Source organism: Tamandua tetradactyla, chromosome 2, assembly GCF_023851605.1.
Source record: "Tamandua tetradactyla isolate mTamTet1 chromosome 2, mTamTet1.pri, whole genome shotgun sequence".
NCBI lineage: Eukaryota > Metazoa > Chordata > Mammalia > Pilosa > Myrmecophagidae > Tamandua > Tamandua tetradactyla.
Window position 1 is genome coordinate 148960626 of NC_135328.1, and position 18423 is coordinate 148979048.

General features: G+C 40.3%; 1 long non-coding RNA gene across 6 annotated transcripts in view; it reads right to left on the minus strand.

Moving 5' to 3' along the window:
• Nucleotides 1-17692, minus strand: part of LOC143662602 (uncharacterized) — a 165945-nt gene extending 148253 nt beyond the window's left edge. For 4 of the 6 annotated variants that reach the window (XR_013165453.1, XR_013165482.1, XR_013165477.1 and 1 more), the window contains exons 1-2: nt 17388-17692; nt 16726-16837 (exon numbers count right to left, since the gene is read on the minus strand). This is a non-coding gene — a long non-coding RNA (uncharacterized LOC143662602). The remainder of the gene's footprint in view (nt 1-16725; nt 16838-17387) is intronic. The other 2 variants (XR_013165471.1, XR_013165463.1) reach the window with 2 other exon arrangements.
• Between the last annotated feature and the right edge of the window lie 731 nt (nt 17693-18423).

Genomic DNA, 18423 nt, shown 5'->3' on the forward strand with positions numbered 1-18423 from the left:
TGAGATTTAAAACAGCATTCAACAGAGTTGTTACTATAAGATAAATACACAATATAAATCATTCCCTTTCTATACACCAGCAATAAACTGATCTTATAAAAGAAATAAAGAAATCATTCCCAACAGTGACAAAAATCCTAGAAACAATCCTATCAATAAATGTATGATATTTATGTGGAGAAAATTTTAAACTTTCACAATAGACATGAAAAAAGAATTGAATGAGTACAGTGATAAATCATGTTCCTTCATCAGAAGACAGTATTTTGAGGGTGCCAATTCTTCTGAAATTTGTTTTTACCTCTATCAGAATCAAAATCAAAAGGTAAATAGGATCCAGGGGATGTCAATAGGATCCAGGGAATGTGAGAGTGGGACACCCCAAAAAAAGATTCAAAATGATGCCTGAAAAAAATAAAATATGCAAATGGTTGGGTAAGTTTTGACAAAAAGGAATGAGAAGAATTTTGTTCTGCCAGATATTAAAACAGAAAGCCAATTAAAACAGCATGATTCTGATCAAGGGCCCCACCCTGATCAAGATGTGGGCACGAGGCACTTCAGGGCTCCATTCCCCTTCACAGAAGCTTTGAACAACCAGCAAGAACTGGCAGAAACATTTTCTCAAAGTTCCAGAAAACAGTTAAAGGACTGTAGTAACAGGGTGAGCACCAAATCAAGAAAAGGTCTACTCAGAAGCAAGTCCTAGCCAGCCCTTTCCCTACTCTCAACAGCTGTGCCCAAACAGCCAGCTCTTGCTCCCAGTGCAGATCTCAGAACCAGTTCCAGAGGAAGCAAAGTCACCCTCGTGCACATGCTGGGAGCCTGTATGCCTTAGGCAATCAGCCTGGTGGTGGCCAAACATAGTTTGTGTCTACCATATGCACCTGGCCCTCCATGTAGAAGGTGGCTCAGTGATGTCTGTACAGAACACTGTGGAAGGGGAGTCAAGTTCGCTGCCTGGGGCAAGAGGTTACTGACTGTAGGATATACAATGCAGTGGCAGAAACTGTTTCCTAAGAAAGAAGGGACATTAGTATCAATGTAAATGGGGGACTCCTGGGGCTACAGGTGCATACTTAAGAAAGGACATATGCACAAAAGCATTAGAAAAGCCCCTACACTTTGGCCTGGAGCTATTCTCTAAACTCATTGTATAAGCTCTTGAGGAAAGCACTCACAGAGGTCAATCTACAAAAATGGAGAGAGTTTTTTCTTTTTGTTTCCTTTTTTTTTTTTTGCTAGCTCCTAGCATTCGAACAGAGCTATGTCATAATACTAACTAGATTCAATCATAAAGAAACATTACTTCAGAGTCTAAATTCCAGCAATGATATTAAAAATATCAAAATGTCCAGGTTTCAACAAAAGATCTCAAAACATACCAAGAAACAGGAAGTGATGGCCCAGGCAAAGAAGAAAGTTAAAGCATTTGAAATCAATGAGGAGGCTCAGATACTGGACAAAGCTTTTTTCAATGGGAAGAAAAGCAGAAAAATGATAGATGAACACAAAGAGCTTATGAATAGAGATATGGAAATCATGAAAACAAAATAAACATAGATGAAGACCACAGTATCCTAAATTTAAAAATCCCTTGCCTAGGAGCAGATTGGAGCTGGCAGAGAAAATCAGTGGACTTGAAGATAAAACAACTAAAACCATCCAGTCTGAAGAGCAGAAACAAGAAGAAAAGTAGACATAAACTGAGGAACCCATGGAACTTCATCAGACATATCAAGTACATATTGTGGGGGTGCCAGAAGGAGAAGAAAGAGACAAAAGAGCAGAGAGAATATTAGAAGAAATAATGGATGTAAAACTCCCAAATTTAACAAAAGACATGGATATACACATCCAAGTTGCCCCACAAATTCTGTACAGGATAAACCCAAATAGAAGTACACCATGACATATTATAATCAAACTGCTGGATGCCAAAAATAAAGAGAGGATTCTGAAAGCCACAATAGAGAAACAACATGTCACATACAAGGGAGTGTCAATAAAATTAAGTACCAATTTCTCATCAGAAGCCATAGAGGCAAGACAGCAATGGAATGACATATTTAAAGAACCAAAAGCAAAATATTGGTACCTAAGAATTCTATATTTGGCAAAACTGCTTTCAGAAATGAGGGGAGATATCAAGAGTAACTTCCAGGAAGATGATAGAATAGAGTAGCTTACACTTAGCCCTGCTGCACAGAAAAGTAAGAGAAAGGACAGGAGGGTGACTGAGGTGGCAATTTGGGAGTGTGGCTGACCTGGGAGAACCTTCTGCACCACATGTGGCAGCCCTGGTTGCAGAGGCCGAGGAACTGAGAGGCAGAAAGCTGGAGCCTGGCATAGAGGGGCAGAGGTGTGGAGCCCGCAGGAGTACACAGACAGGTTCAAGGGACTAGGAAGTAAGCCAGGCCATGTTCCTTGGGTGTGCTACCCTCACCAGCACAGCCTGTGACCAGCAACTCACCCCACACCCCACACACCCAAACCCCATCACGCCCTCCCATTACCCGTGCTCCAGGTGCCCCCACCCCACCAGCCCCCAGTGCGTGTACCTGCCTGTTCTGGTTTGCTAGCTGCCAGAATGCAATATACCAGAAATGGAATGGCTCTTAAAAATGGGGGATTTAATCAGTTGCTAGTGAACAGTTCCAAGAATGAGAAAATGTCCCAATTAAAACAAGTCTATAGAAATGTCCGATCTAAGGCATCCAGGGAAAGGTACCTTGGTTCAAGGAGGCCGATGAAGTTCAGGTTTTCTCTCTCAAGTGAGAAGGCACATGGCAAACACAGTCAGAGTTTCTCTCTCATCTGGAAGGGCAAATGGCAAACACGGCATCATCTGATCATCTGCTAGCTTCTTCTCCTGGCTTCCTGTTTCATGGAGCTCCCCGGGAGACATTTTCCTTCTTCATCTCCAAAGGTTGCTGGCTGATGGACTCTGCTTCGTGTTGCTATGTCATTCTGCTCTGCTCTCTCTGAATCTCTTTCATTTTCCAAAGTATTTCCTCTTTTATAGGACTTCAGAAACTAATCAAGGCCCACCCGAATGGGTGGAGACACACCTCCATCTAGTCCAGTTTAATAACCACTCTTGATTAAGTCATATCTCCAGGGAGATGATCTAATTACAGTTAGAAACATGCAATGCTGAATAGGGATTAGAAAAAACAGGTGCCTTTACAAAATGGCATTAGGATTAAAACATGGTTTTTCTAGGGTACATACATCATTTCAAACCAGCACATTCCACCCCTTGGACCCAAAAAAGACATGTTTCCCCATATACAAAATACATTCATTCCATAAGAATATCAGAAAACCTTAAACCATTTCAATAACATTACAAATACAATACAAGGTGAAAACCAGTACAAAAATCTCAAAGTTAATTACAAGCATAGTCTGTCCTAAGCCAAAATTCTCCTCTGTCTCTGAACCTTTGAAAACTCATAACAAGTTATTTGCTGCCAACATACAAAGGAGGAACAGTCATGGTATACATATATGCATTTCCATAGGGAGGAAAGAACACAGGGGTCACCAGACCCATACAGTTTTGAAAACCTACAGGGCAAAGTCCATAAGATTTCCAAGTCTGAGAGTCATTTATCTTTGGGGCTTTAGACAGCGGCAGTCCCACCCTTTCCAAGGATCTGTGCAGTGGCTTGCCTCTCTCTGAATGCAAACTTGGGGGACACTGGGGAGACCACCTTTTTCTTGGCTACACCCTCTCCAAGCATTGGGGCTGCATCCGGGCTCTCTGCCATCTCCAGGGCACACGCTCAACCCCTCTATGTGGTGGTAGCCAGGCTCTGCCCAAACCTCAAGGAATGTGCTTCACCCTCTCCGAGGCCTGAGGCGGCATGACTCTTCCACTGCAATGAAGTGGAAGGTCAACCCTCTGCCTTCCAGGCAAACTCACCCTCTCCATGGGTCCAGATAAGTCCTGAAACCTAGCCCAGCCTCTCCAGAACATCAGATAGTTCCATCTCCCTACCCCATGTTAGTGACAGACCCTTCCAATATCAAAAATTTAGAATGGCCATATCCCAAACAACCCCACAGAGAGGTATGGAAAAATCAAAGGTGATGGTAGAGTTAGACATAGAAGATAGGATATAACAAATGAATATGAATGCTGAATCATTAAATTGATATCTTTTAGTCTCCAGTAATTTTAGAGCAGCTAGAAGTAAAAACCTAAAATTGTGAAATTGTAACCCACACCAAAGTCTGAAATATGTTCTAAAACTAATTGTGGTGCTGTGCTTTGAAATGTATAGCTTTTTTGTATATATGTTATTTTTCACAAAAAGAAAGGGAAAAATGTCAATTGTGATGGTAAAAAAAATATTTAAGCCCTCTAGCCTCCTATATTCTGGAGCAGCTAGAAGTAAAAATATGAGAGGATCGGATGGCAGCCCATGACAACTCTGTGATCTCTCCTATAAGTACTTGTTGAAGAGTGCTTTGAAAACTATTGCTTTTTTATTTCTTTGCTTTATATATATGTTATACTATACAATAAAAAAGTTTAAAAATTAAATTAAATTAAATACATAAATAAAATGAGGGAGAGATTAGAAATTCCCAGAAAAACAAAGCTGAAGGAGTTTGTTACCACTAGACAAGCCTTACAAGAGATGCTAAAAGAAGTTTTATAGTTTAAGAGAAAGGACACTAAGTAATAGATCAAAGCCACATCAAGAAATAAGGATCTCTAGTAAGGGAAATAGCATGGGCCAATATAAATGCCAGGACGATTATAATTTTGCTTTGTAACCCTACTTTTTATATCCTATAGGATCTAAAAGGCAAACACATAATATATAATGAGAAATCAGTGGTTGGGGACTTGTAATGTGTACACATATAATTTATGACAAGTACAATATAAAGGTGGTAGGACAGTGGGGTATGGAAACACAGTTTGCATATACCATTGAAGTTAAGTTGGTATCTAAGCAAACAAGAGTGTTATTGATTAAGGATATGGAATTTAAGCCCCATTGTAACTACAAAAAAAATTTGGAGAATATGCAAGCTTACAGAGACAGGATACAGGTTGTCGGGGGTGGGAAATGGAAAGCTAGGTGAATGGGTATTCAGGCAAAACGAGTGTAAGGTTTCTGTTTGGAGAGAGAAAGTTTTAGTAATGGAAAGCAGTAAGGGTTCTATAGGATGGTGGATGTGATTGATCCCACTGAATGCTATGCTTGGGAGTGGTTGAGATGGGAAGGTTTATATTGCACACATAAATAATTAAAAAGAATTTTTAAAAAAGAATAGCAACTAAATTCAATACATGATGAGAAGACCCAAAAGGACAATTTGGAAACATATAAAAAATTAGTATAGCCTGTAAACCATATCAATGTTAAATAACTTGAATTTGATAACTGTGCTTAATTAAGACTGTTACATAAGTGAATATTTTTGTTCTTAGGAAATGTACATGGCAGTATTATGTGTTCAAGGAGCATGACATATACAACCTACTCTCACGTGTTCAGAACATGGATTGATAAATAGATAGACAGATATACAGATGATTGATAGATTAATAAGTAGTTAGAGAGACTGATACAGCTAGTGTGGCAAAATGTCAAAAGTGATGGATCTGGGTATCTGGGAGGAGAGGAATATGTTGGATTTCCCTTTATGGTGTTTGTATTATTTTTGTAATTGTCCAGGAAGTTTGAAAGTATTTCGAAATAAAAAGTTTAAATAAAAAAAAAATAACAGTATGATCTCAGCACAATAATCACTCTGTAGATCAATTAAGAAAAATCAGGGCCACATACATAGAAGAGTTAAATGGAAAAGCCAATCATGTAAAAAAGAAACAAAGAAACATGGGTATGGGGACAAAGGAAGGAAGGGATAAAAAGGAAAAAGGAGGAGAGAGAAAATAAAATACAAAACAAGTTTAGTTAAACTCAAGATAGGGATGGACTTTCTAATCATAAAAAAAAGGAAGAAAATTCAAAAGAACAGAATAATAAATATGTCTAACCACATAAATATTTATACAAAATACTTTCAGCCTACTTAAAAGTGAAAAATAAATATTGCTGATAACAAACTAGGAAAGAAAAATACTTGCCACAACTCTGATAGACTGAAATAAAAGACTTCTTACAAATCAATAGGAAATGTACTAATACTCCATTAAAAATTCCTCAAAGAAAATGAACAGAAAATTGTAGTATGAAAATACACATTTCCAAAAACTGAACTCATTAGTAATCAAAGATACACAGTTTTTTAAACAGTATGCTATTTCCCCAATCAAATTGTCAAAAATTATTTAATTTAAAAATAAAATAACTTTAAATGCTGGCAAATAAGCATACTGTAAAAATGGACATTCTTATACACTGCTAAAAAGAATGGAATGGAAATAAACTTTCCAAATAGTAACTTGGAACTATGAATAAAGGGTTTTTTTCCCCAGCAATCACAACTTTGCAAATTTTTCCTAAAAAAATAGTCAGGGATATGGGCAAAGATTTATGTACAGGAATGTAAGTTACAGTATTATTTATAGTGGTAAAAAATATTAGACCCAATCTAAATGCTCAACACAGCAGAAGGGTTGCATTTATTATGGCATATCTTGACAATATAACGAAATATTTGCAATAAAATACAGCCATTAAAAATCATGTTTGATAAGGCTATATAATAGATTTCTCAGAATATGTTACATAAAGCAAGGCACCGTGTTTTGTATAAAGACCAATACACAGGCACAGATGCACAAACATATAAATTGGGGCAAAAATAGTAGGCAATGGCTATTTCTAAGTAGTTGGATCATGGGTGACATTAACTTTTCCCGATAGTTGAGACATCTGAATATGCTGTCAAGTGATAAAGCAATGGACAAGGCATCTTGAATTTCATACACAGCTCTGTCTCTTTAAAAAGAAGGCTAACTCCTCAGCTATGTACGGACGAGAATTGCCACAAACTGGAGGGCTCCTCTACTTCCCTCTTCTTGAAAGGTTTAAAGGGAATCCTTACTCACTGATGGCAAAGAGGGCAGGAAGAATAGGAAAGAAGGAATTCTTTCCCTGTAAAACTTGAAAATCAATGAGATTTTTCCCATTTTAGAGAGATCTTTGTCAGTTCTCTTTCCCAAGGTAAATTTCATCTCTGCTAATCTCATAAGTTAACATTAAAAATAAATATGGTGTCCTGCCTATCCCACTTCATATAACATTTCTCTCTATGTAGTGATCCTCAAGACTGTATTTATCTAAGAAACTCCCATCGGACTGTCTTAGACTTTCAAATTGGACCAGATCTAACAGCCCAAGAAACAGGATTCCTGCTATTTACATTGACTTAGTCACACTTACAGATTGACTGTCCTTGAAGCATAACTTACTTTGGTTAGATGGGCATAGAGTAAGCCATCAGTGGCAGAACCTAAGCAAGATGCTTTCAATTAACTAAAGCTGTAACACAGTAAATAATGCCTTAGGAACCTCAAAGAAAGCATGTATCTTCCAAAGGGCCCCATTTATGGGACGTGGGAGCATAATTAGGCACTGGAAACACTTGCCTCAAAATAATTAAAGGAGAAAATGGGCTTGCAAAACCTGTATGCTTCAGATCTGCTTTCCAACTGTAGCGTGCTTTATTAGACCTAATGGAAATTGTGGGTAGACACTCGAGGAAAAAGTTTCCTAAAAGACATAGGAAATCCCATTAGCTTGGAAAGGATTTAAGTAATTTTCCTTTATGCAGAACAACTCTTGGGCTTATGTACAAAATTGTTAATAGTGAAGCCAAGTCCTGAGCACTGAATTTGGGGGTGGGGGAGTCATTTAAAGTGACCTATCAAATTAGCAAACAAACAAAAGATACAACTAAAGAACAAAAGAAAGGAGGACAGAAATCAACATCGGTTAGAAAATGAATATAGTCTCTATATAGGAAAGGAAAAAAATGTTGCAAACTACTGTTGATGGGACATAAAATGTCAAGGGAAGACATAAAGATTAGCAATTGGGTGCCCTGTGCATTCTATTTAACCTTCTCCAGGTTGGTACACAGCCTCAGGGCTACATATGTTCAGGATCAGGAATTGTTTTTGCTGTTTACCTTTAATAGGGAAATAATAATTATCAATGAGTAGACATCAGAATAAAGAAAGAAAAATTACGCTGCCCTAAGGTATTTGGAAGAGATGCAAACTTAATATTTACCTCCCATCAGCCTAAACACTGATACTTAGAATAAAAAGGAAAAACAAAATAAGGAAAATTCCTGTTTATTGGTTAAGTTGAAGACTCAGTTTTGCCACATGCCCTGAATTTAAAGGCCACTTTCCTACCAGTTTTCTGATTTTCTTAAACTCTATATAGGCAACTGTCGCCATCATATTTGATACATACTTGGGCCTAAATTACCAGCTCAGTTTTTTAGGAATCTAAATTACACAGTGGTCTGAATCAAATTTACTTTACTTTGACCCAATTCTTCTCTTAATTTCAGTGTGAAATTTGTTCTAAAACCTAGATAGGCAGTTTCTTCCGTTTATTAGCAATGATAGCTAACATTTCTCAAGAGCTCGGTTCAAAAGCCAAGCCCTACTCTAAACAAGAGAAACTGGTAGCCAGATAATTCTTTAAATGAGCTGCTCCTTTTTTATTATTCTTGCTGCAGGAAGAGTAGCAAAAGAATGAAAGGTATTATTGGCTTCCTCTTCCTGCCTGGTGCAGGGGATGCTGGGAGTGAAGGGGGCACTTCAGCAGTCCTCCTATTTGAGGTACAAAGATACAGAAGTCTGCCAGGCACTTGAAAGGTGAGCCCTGCCCAGGCTTTCGTTGGGAAGTACAGGCCTAACAGAGATTTCTCCAGGGGATGCTGCTGGCAGCAAAAGTGGTTCTACCTGGGGTAGGAAAGTAACTGTGGGGAGGTTTCCATAAGGGACCAGGACGTGCATCTCTGATGAGGCTGGACACAGAGAACTGATCATCCACCACCTGGGTAAATCCCCAGCCTGAGCCAGGACTTCTCAATCTCATTGGCCCTGGTGGGTGAAAGTCTTGTGGGGCTCCTTCTCCCACTTTCTGAAACTTTAATATGATTCCATGTTGGGGAAAGCAATTAGTGCTAGGGTGGAGCTGGCCACACAGACTCTTGAGGGCCCATTGTTAAATGTTCAGGAATTTTTGTAGGCCAATTTGTTTGGGGTTTGTTAAGAGGTTTTTTTTTTTTTGTATGCTATATGGCAGGGTCACATTTCATTATTTTTCCATGTGAGTACCCCGTTATTGCAGCAGTTATTTGTGGAATTTTTGTTTGTTTGGTGTTGGTTTGCTTTGCTTGTTTGCGAAGTGCAGGGGCTGAGAATCGAACCCAGGTCTCCCACATGGCAGGTAAGAATTCTACCACTGAACTACCCTCGGACCCCACCAACCCAGGCCAGTTTTTAGGCACATCCATGACTAAAAATTAACTTAAAACTGATATACACCTACAGCTAAATAAAATTATATGGAATACTCAAAATTCATTGCTTCCTATGCAGTTGACTACATTTTACTATGATCTATGCACTTGGTGTTATCTGCATTGACTGTATCTGAAAGGGAAGGTATTTTCCAACTCCCCATGCAGTGATATCTGTGAGTAGCTTGATATCGGACTTGGTGGCAGTATCGATATCAGAGAAATCAGCAACCCCTACAAATCAGGGCTTGACATATTATTCTAGACCAGGAGTCAGCAAACTGGCCCATGAGCTAAATCTAGCCCACCACCTGTTTTTGTAAATAAAGTGTGATTTGAACACAGCTGTGTCCATTCATTTACATACCAGCCATGGCTGCTTTCACTGCATTCACTGCTGTCTCTCTTCAGTGGTCGAGGTGACCGTCAGGCCTTTAAAACCCAAAACACTTATTTTCTGGCCCTTGACAGAAAACTTTTGCTGACCCCTGGCCTAGACTTAAGGAAGTAACAGAGAAAATGTTAAAACGCAGGTTTAACTTAATAACGTGTTGTGTCTTTAGCCTGTTAGTTGTGTTTGAATAGCGTGAAAAAATTAAGGAACTATGCTTCCAGTATTCAAAAACGATTACCTAATTCAGCAAAGAAGATGCTCCCATCATCGATGAACTATTGAAATTCTGAAATATGTCTTCATTATTTCACTTTAACATAACTCACTGGTCTAAATGAAAATATCAACTAACACTCACGTTAGAACTATCCTCAGAGAGCCCGTTGTTAAACATTTACCAGGAGGCAGGAAGCACATCACTGAATCAAGCTGAAGCCTGCCACGGAATGCCGTGCCATTCGGGTGACTCCAAGCCTTTCTGCTGAATCTGTTTGACTTCCAAAACTAAAGTAACCTTATAAAAGGGAACTCTTGTGTTCAAGTGTCGTGGAGTTCATTCATAAAACTACCATATATAGTATGTCACTTAAACTTTCCAACAATACAACGAAACTGGCATTAAAACCTCATTCCGTGGGTGAAGAGGCTGAGAGGTAGAGAGGCTAAAAAACATCAGCCTCTTGGAAATCTGCGTACACTCATGAAACTTAAAGTGTCAGTATCTGTAGTGTGAGGAAATACTGTTAACTCAGTTATACTTTAAAATAAAGTTGTACTTTATGAATCACAACCTTGACAGAGATTTGGAAAGGTATGGGTGAGACATTCATTCATTCATACAGGTGGTATTTGGTGTGGATTCACAGCTCCTTGTAATAATTCAGCCATGACCTCAGAGTTCTGCAGTCAAAAACAGGATCATTTGAAAACTATTCTCGTGGCTTATCCCTAAGGTTCCTCATGCTGAGAGACTAAATCCCCCTCCACTATTTGGTCCCAGACTTTGCTCTCTCTCTCTCTGCCTCCATTGCCCTCCCCTTCCCCCCGAAACAGCTGTTCACAGTGTCTGAAACACAACTGGTTTCATCAGACTTCCCACCCACGGGACAGCTCTTTGCCTTCCTGGTCTTGCACGCTTCGTGGGCCTTCCAGGATGACGAAGGTGGGGTTTCTGGCAAAGTCTCCGTGGTGAGAGAGCAGACGCCAACAGGATGCTGCAGTCAGGTCAGAGTAACCACAGTGGAAGATTTCGGAGGGAGAAGTGAGAGGTCCCTGGGGACAGCTTTCACCTGGTAAATTATACAGCCTGACTCATACTTTTAAAATATGGCCTCACAAATATCTATGACAGTGTGAATCCCCCCACATTCTCACCTCCATCCTTACCCCACAGAAAAGGATCCAGAGCCCAGGCCCAGACGGGGACCCCTGTGGCCCAAGGCCAGGGAGGTGGAGCCTCTGGGGCACGAGAGAGCAGAGTGAGTGGAATCTCCATCCAAGAAGCCAAAGGGGGGACCTGAGCTGTCACAGACCACGGGAGGCCACCAATGCCAGGGCCAGGGTCAGGAAGAGCAAGGTCAGGGCAGGTGGAGAGTGAATCTGGAGGATCTCGAGCAAATGTCTGCAGGAGGCACTGCCATGCGCAGTGACTGATGTGCTGCCAGGGCCAAGTGCTGAGTATAAAGAGATAATACAGAAAGCACACGGATATTTTGAAACCAAAAATCAACTTTTCAGTTTTTCTCTTTCTCTTTCCTGGGTCATTAATACTCAGGATTTTGATAACAATTGACTAAAAAAAAAAAAACATAATGAATTTAGTAATGCTTTAAAATTAATCAATTACTATATTCAAGAAGGTGAATAGTCTGGACATAATTGGAGTAAATTTAGGAAATTGTACTGTTCTTTGTGTCCGGCAGTATACAATGCCAAGCTTTTACTAGGCAAACAGCCGGATTCATAGCCCAAGATCCTCCCTGCAATAGTAATGTTCAGGGCGCGTTAGGTTACTGCCGATAGGTTGAGAGACGGGTCTCCCCACCCAGCCACCACCTCCACCATTCAGGAAGTACAGAAGGAACGAGGGAAGATGCTATAATGCTGGGCTGCAGCCTTTGGTGAGAAAGATCCTGTCCTGGTTTCACGGCTGCTATGCCAAATGCCACACAATGGGTTCATTAAATTAAAATACCACACAATGGGTTCAGTTTAACAACAGGAACTTACTGGCTCAGGTTTTCAGAAGCTAGAAGACTTGTTCCCCTCCAGGATCAGGAGTATTCTGGCTGGGCGACTACCCTTGGGTTCCTTGGCTTTCCCATCACATGGCCATACCCTCTCTTTTCTCCTTTGGTCAGGTTCTGGCTAACTTCTAACTTTCAGCCTCTGGCTTCTTCCTGTGGCTTTCTCTTTATAAAGACCCCAGTAATCTGATAAGACCCACCCTCATTCAGCTGGGCAACACTCAACTTCAAGTGGTCTTATTTACAATGGGTTCTTACCAAAAGGAGAGGATTAAGAACCTGTTCTTTTGTTTTGTTTCCCCCCCTGGGGTTCATAATTTAACCTACCAGGGACCATCTCATGTTTTTTGTCCTTGGAATGAATAAACATTCTCTCCGAACTAACTCTGTACTAAATCTGTACATTTTCAACCACATTTTGCTTACCAATTCCCTACCTGGCCTTTTACGATCTCATTGGCTCCATTCAAGTTCTCATTCCCCTTAGTTTCCATAATGCTAGGCTGTCTCTCTTTGCAACCAAGCCTTTGTCAAAAGAAGAAGCCAAAATGATTTGATGTGTACAATATGGAGATTGAAGGAGAGGCACAGGGCCAAGACAACATTAGTATTTCAAGTGTGTGCATCTGAAGCATGTTGCCGAAACAGAAACTGGAAAATTGGGAGGGAAACATGGTTTGGGAGCGAGCTTTAGATATGTTCAGCAGACTCTTGGAGAGACGAAACTCCAAATCAGGATAAGAGGCCATCTATATAAAGAAAGTAGCTCAAGTCCTGAAAAAGAAGGCAGCTATGTGGAGAAAAAATACAGGTCACACTGAATTCACCTTCCCTCACTGCAGCTCAGTCCTTGCCATTGACAATTTTTTCTTAAACACTGCTTATTATCTCTGGTTCAAAAGTGTTTCCTAGTTCATCCAAATTAAACTCCCATGACCTGGCACATGAGGCCCTGAGTCACCCTCTGGTTTACCCATGGGATTGCCTACTCCTCTAAGGCACACCATCCCTTCCAGCAGGAGCTCGCCCTGCCATGGGCCAACCAAACTTCTCACCTTGAAAGTTTCCTGGCCAGAAGACAAAGCTGCCCCAGCTATGCCACCTTCCCCTTCACAAACTTCTCCCTCATTCTCCTCCCTTGTGTCTTTATAGAAACCATCAGAAGACCATCATTTACTACTTAAAACCCATTTTCTATTTTCTCCTACCTGCATCTGAGGGCACCCTTTTCCTGACTAAATTGGCAAGAGGACTCTGTCTTCTACTACCAAAACACCCTAAAATCAAGTAAGTGTGGCATGCATATTTAATTGATTGACGGATGGATGAATGGATAGATTGATTGATTGTTTAATATGTGAAAATATGCCTCAGTAAAACTAAAGAACTGATTATTTGCAGCATCAAAGGGGTTCTGTCTGACAAAATTATTCAGTACATATTCTAACTAGTTCCCAACTAGGCTTAAAATTCATCCGTTTCGAAATATGTGGCAACCTCTACGACTTGAGCACTTGATCCCATAGAAAAACCTCGTGACTAGTCAGGTCAGAATGGGTACCGGCCACAAATGACACCAGCCCTGCCTTTACTAAATGGGAACTCCTACACAGATGCTCAAAACCACACCAATTTTGGAATATAAAATGCACCATAGCTTAAAGAATCATAGGGGGAGAAAAAGCTACATCCCCGGAATGTTACTAAATTCTTTATCATCTCATTTAAATCTCACAACAATGCAAAACTTTAGACCTGGATCATCCCCATTCTACAAATGAGGAAACCAAAGCTTAAAGAGGCTAAGTATTTTGCCCCAAAGCACTGCCAAGAAATGTTAGAGCTGCCACTCAAACAGATGCCTATTTGACTCAAACGCAACACTCTTAAACAACAGGTACTACACACACACACACACACACACATGCACGCATGCATGCACGCACAGTCTAGAGGAAAGCAAGGACATCACCCAGATGGTCCAAAACCCAAAATCAAAATAGACTATAAGATTTAAGTTAAAAGAATGCTGAGAAGGTGACTTTAAAACAGCCTGAGTCTATAAATTGTGATCAGACTATTAAAGTCTCCTTTAAAGAGAGAACAAATGGGTCTCAGCATAACAGGAGGAATTTCATTATTATATGGATTATCATAAAGGTTGTGAATTCCCCTCCTGGGAGAGTGCAGGGGAAAAAGAGGCTCAGAGTCGACTCGATGCAGCCTGCCAGCCTGGGGCAGAGAGGTGAGCCAGGTGCTGGTTTGTCTCCCTCAGCATCCGAATTCCCACGGTGACACTTGTGAAGCTTTTGAGCTCCTAGAAGAAAGGCTGTCTAGAAACACTAGGTAAGTGTCATAAATCTAAGTGTATATTTTATCCTCTGTTATCATTATAGTCCTACTGGGTGGGGTGCATGTCTGACACTCCTAAAATTAAAGAGGCCATGTCCCCTTTGATTACAGGGCATTCTGCAGTGAACTAACTTTCAAACTAACTCCAACTCATATTCAAACAGCTTCTTTTAAATTCAAGCCAAGTGGTGAGTTTGCCTTGATGTGAATATTTCACGGAGCAGGGAAGATGCTAGCTTTTCATTTTAATGTCCTTACAGCAGGCACTATCTAAATACATTACTCCAGAGGCTGAGTTTGTCAAGATATGTAAACAGCAACACCAAATAAATGCACCTTTCTCAGGATGACCCCGCCTTCTGAGGGAGATGAAATCTACTGAAAGGTCACCCACAAAACCATCTTGCTTTCAGAATTTCCCTGAGAGGAAAAATGAAACAAAAGCATGCCCATTCCAGGAGGTGGGAAACATCTACATATTACAGATGCTCTGAGGAATAAACCCATGTCAGACCTAAGATTTTTCTGTAGCAGATACATCACCTTTGGTCTTGCATTCATTCCGCCACGTTCCATAAGCCTGTATGAGCTCGTGTTAAATGGCCACCCTTCTTGTGGTTTTAAAAGCATTCCAAAGCCACATCCACGTCCTTCAGTCAAGACTTTAATTTAAGTGGGCTCATCAGCCACAGTCACTGCTTCCTGCTTCTCTGCCATGTTCCCTATCTCCCCATCTGTCACTGGGAAGCCTCGGTACAATGCAAACAGTGTTTCAAAGCTGCTTGCCTTCCACGACCTCTGAGATAACTTCATTTGGGGGATTATCCAGATTTTCATTGTCTAAAAAATATTATTTTATATGTGGTGTTTATATAAATGCCTGGATGGATTCAGACCGGTATTTGCTGATTTTGTACAAAATGGAATTCGTTTCCAAAGCATTATTTTATATGGGGAAATTTTGAAAATAATGGAGCTATTTCTGTGAACATTAAAATGTGGGGACCCTATATCTTCTACGAATGATTTCATACCTAACTCCCAAGATGAATGCTTCCTACTATTTACAGAGCAGCCAGTGCCAATGGATGGAAGCTTCACCCTTGGATGTAGTCTGTTTTAGTATGCATTCGGTGTATTGACAGAAGCTGTAGGAGGCTTCTGATCTATTGGCATTTGTTTACTAGAAGGAGTCAGAACATCTAAACACACAGCCTCCAAAATCAGCGTTGACACAGTCAATCCCATTTTTCAGCTCCCTTTTCAATTAATGAAATACGGTATCAAATCACACAGGAATCCCAAAGGGGTTGCAGTGCACACGGATCACTGAGATGGCTGAGAGAGCTGGATAACCAAGCCACAATCCAGTCGTTTCTGCTCTAGAGACATGTCCTGTGCCTTCCCCGAAGAAGACATCAACCCATATACGTGCATGGGTCTCCAAGTCATTGGACGGTTAACTTTAAGAGTGGATGAATTCATGGGGTACAGCTGTCTCCCAGAAATTCACCCCAAATTCAAACCAAAACCAAACTTAAAATCCATAGTCATTATTCATCAAGGCAGTGGAGCATCAGTTTCTCACCGCTGGTGAACCTCAAGACCTCCAAATTTAATATTGTCTACTCTGTTACAGCACAGTGGGTAACTATTATTATGCAATAACGGGGACAAAAAATGAAGTGTGAGAATTTAGAGGTAGTTGAACTAAATCAATAGCCACAGTTCAAAGACGTATGAAAAGCCTTCCAAAGAAATATCAGTCAGGAGGGAGTCAGCCACGTGGAAACACAGGGAAAGGATAGCTTCAGGCCTAAGAGGGGAGGGTGGCCTGGCCTAAGGACACAGCACCTGAGAAACATGCCTGGAGCTGGTTCTTAGAGCCTGATGCCAGTAAACACTCAAATTCCTTCACCAGGCCCTTTGTTGAAAGTTCATGCTCACCTGCAGTCTTCCAATTGCTGATCCCATGCCCATTTCAAAATAACAAATTATCATTCTGGTCTGTATCAGCCTTTTATGAGCTTGGCTAATATTGGTCATCCCTGTCAGACAAATCCAATCAAAACTGACTGCAAGTGTGGGAAGAAGTTAAAATGATCATTGTCCAGATATCCCTGAAGATTGAATGATCAAATGAGAGGGAGGAATTGTAACCGAGAAATCAGGATTTAACAAATGATTGACTACTGACTTGTTATATAGATGTTTCTTCTTAGTTTCAAGCGTATTAGAATAGCTAAAAGGAAATACCTGAAATTGTTGAACTGTAATCCCGTAGCCTTGATCTTTGATGATAATCATATAGCTGCAGAACTTTTATCGTGTAATCCTGTGATTATAAAAATCTTGTGACTGACTTTCCCTTTATCCAGTATGGGTAGATGAGTAATAAAAAAAAGACAAAAATAATAATGATGATGGGGCGGAATAAGGGGTATGAGATGTTTTGGGTTTTCTTTTATATTTTTATGTCTTTGTTTGGAGTAGTGAAAACGTTCTAAAATTGATCATGGTGATGAACGCACAACTGTGTGTTGATACTGTGAGCCATTGATTGCATACTTTGGATGGATTATGTGGTGTGTGACTATATCTCAGAAAAACTGCATGAGAGAGGTGCATGGGTAGTTCAGTGGTGGAATTCTCGCCTGCCATCAGGAAGACCCACTTCAATTCCCAGCCCATGCACCCAAAATAAAAAAAATAAAAATGAAACACTGTGAACAAGATTCCCTATGATATACATAGTACATATCTGCCTCTGTATGTGTGTGTGTGTGTGTGTATAAATATACAAATACATATAGGTAGGGAGACACACACACACAGAGAAAATTTTTTTAACTGACTGCAACTAGTATAACTTAGGCCTATACCTAAGAATGAAACAATTATCCCCCCCCTTCCCCTACCTCTGTAGGACCTGGTCTCCACTGGGTGGTAGCTCTGTCTTGCCACAACCACTGTTTCCTTCTGTATATACTGCTAGCAAAATGCATTGGAGTTATGTAGAATGCAGCAACCCTGTGCTCTGCTCAAGCACAAAGCTTGGCCATTCCACTCTTTGGCAAGCTAGGAGAGCCTGAGGGATCCTGCCGCAGAATCTTAACAATGTGCAACCCCTATCTTGTGCCCAGACATGCAGGTGAGCCACTAGGTGACCAAGAGCTGAAGGAGCATAGTTGGGTCAAGGGTCACCCTAGGATGCCTGCACAGCCTCTCCAAGAATGGCTGGAATCTATTTATGAGCTAAGCATCTGTGACCTAACCCTGCATCTGGATGTCAAGAATTCATGTTTAAGCAGACCGAATGATGTTTGGAAAATTCTGGTGATGCAAAACCTAAAAAAATGCCCATTGACATCAAGGCCATTCCACCTACAGAAACAAGTATATATATTAATACATGGTCTTAATCTGCACTATGAAGTAATTTTTATACTCAGAAGTTGATTTTAACTGAAAATAAAGCAAGTCACAAAATCACAGATCACATGACCACAATTTAGTTGTATGTATTCTATATATAACTTTCATACTTGATGCATTAAGAATCTATACCAAAATCATAACAATGATTAGCTCTAAATATGGGGATTATCAATCATTTTCTATTTCATACTTCCTAAAGTCTTTCCTCATGTTTTCAAAACAGTGATCACCTACTGTTCACATAACTGAGTAAACACACAATACACTTTCCATTTTTATGTATGGAACACTGGGACAGCACCAAAAGGGCAACAAGAGTAAGAATAAAACTATCCCATTTGGGGGAGAAATGTCATAAGAAAATTCTCCATTTTTGACGACTGATTGGCTTTTTGGCGGTTCGCGAGCAGAGGCTGGGTTTTCATATTTTATATTTTTATGTTTCATGAGTATTTTGTCCTCCACAGTCCTGGCCCCATTCTGGACACAGAGCACTCAAATGCTGGTTATTTTAAA